The sequence below is a fragment of the Pleurodeles waltl genome, chromosome 2_1, assembly GCF_031143425.1.
Source record: "Pleurodeles waltl isolate 20211129_DDA chromosome 2_1, aPleWal1.hap1.20221129, whole genome shotgun sequence".
Classification (NCBI taxonomy): Eukaryota; Metazoa; Chordata; class Amphibia; order Caudata; family Salamandridae; genus Pleurodeles; species Pleurodeles waltl.
In genome coordinates this window covers 211,621,522-211,623,248 of record NC_090438.1, presented here as the reverse complement: position 1 = coordinate 211,623,248, position 1,727 = coordinate 211,621,522, and positions in this window count along the sequence as shown.

The window sequence follows — 1,727 nt, the reverse complement described above, 5'->3', positions numbered from 1 at the left end:
TTTGTTTACCCTCATGGGGTCAGGGAACCTCTACTCTGACCCCATCATGTCCATTTTCCCCTACATTTCAGCCCTGGGACTGGTTCTGATAAACAAATATGGTAGCAGCAACCTTCTTGTCAGGTTACAGCCAGCCAATCAGATTCTTCTTGTGACACGTGGATCCGCAGATCGACCCAAGGAGGATTCACATCCCTAGGTATCTATATCCCTTGCCCTTTAATATCTCTAAAATCACTGAACAGGCGTACACCAAATCACAAAAAGCAGAAAAGCATGCTTTCCGGACCAAGAGCTGGCTTTCTGCCAAATTTGGTGTAACTCCGTCCAGTGGCTGTAGTCGTGTTAAAAATCCCTATGGGAAAATGCATTGTTTTGGGACCCTCATTTTTCTCTGCCCCTGCTGAACCAGATTAAGGCCCTCATTACAACCCTGTCGGTTGGAAATAAAGTGGCGGTAGTACCGCCAACAGGCTGGTGGTAGTTACTGCCAAATTATGACCATGGCGGTGAGAACTCAGATAGACAGCCACTTTACCACACCGACCGCCAGGGTGGAAACAACAGCCACCACGGCGAAAGTCACCTACAGCCAGGCGGAAACCAATGTCCCACCTACTGTATTAAGACCCTGCAATCCGCCACCTTTTCCGGGGCGGTACCACTGACATCAAAAGCCTGGTGGACACACTGCACAGAAGTCAAAGGACTCATCATTGGAGACACAAAGAACAACCACGCCGCCATGGAGCCCGAGCTGCATGTCTTCCCAATGATTTTCTACGTGCTTCTCTACCACAAACACCAACAACAGTGAATACAACGACGGTGAGAATAGCCGCCTAGCCCACAAGGGAGTGGGGAGGAAAAAGAGAGTGACACACACACACAACACCCCCCCCACCCCAACACCATAAACACAATCAGCTGCAGTAATAAAACATATATACCTCGTACCTCGGATGAATAATGCAAAGACAACAGGATTTTACTAAAGTGAGTGTAATAAGATCATCACAGTAGAAATAAGAAAAATGCAATGTACTAGTATATACAAATGTACAGTTCAAGGGACACTGTCCAGTCCTCATTGTGCGTGGGCCACAGGGCCACAGGCCAAAGTCCAAGGCCCCACTTGTCACCTGCATCAACACGGAAAGAGCTCTGCAGGGGCATCAGTTGGAAAATAGGCAGGCACCTCAGGGGGCGGGGAACGGGGGGACCTCAGCCAGCAGATGGAACAAGACCACTGTTTCGAGAGGGGGCAACATGCCCTGTGCTTGGTCCTGGGGAGTGCAAGGCCACCGTCTCTCAAGTGGGTGACTTGCCCCACTGCGCTGGAGGGGGCAACATGCCCTGTGCTTCGTCCTGGGGAGTGAAAGGCCACAGTCTCTCAAGTGGGTGGCTTGCCCACTGGTTCTGGAGGGGGCAACACGCTGTGTGCTCTGTCCTGGGGAGTGCACGGCCACAGTCTCTCAAGTGGGTTACTGCCCCACTGGTTCTGGAGGGGGCAATATGCCCTGTGCTTGGCCCTGGGGAGGCTGGGGTTGGTGGGTGTCTTACCCACTGGTTCTGGAGGGGGCACCGTGCCCTGTGCTCTTGATCTTGGGGAAGCTGGGGTTGGTGGGTGTCTTACCCACTAGTTCTGGAGGGGGCATCGTGCCCTGTGCTCTTGATCCTGGGGAGGCTGGGGTTGGAGGTGTCTTACCCACTGGTTCTGGAGGAGG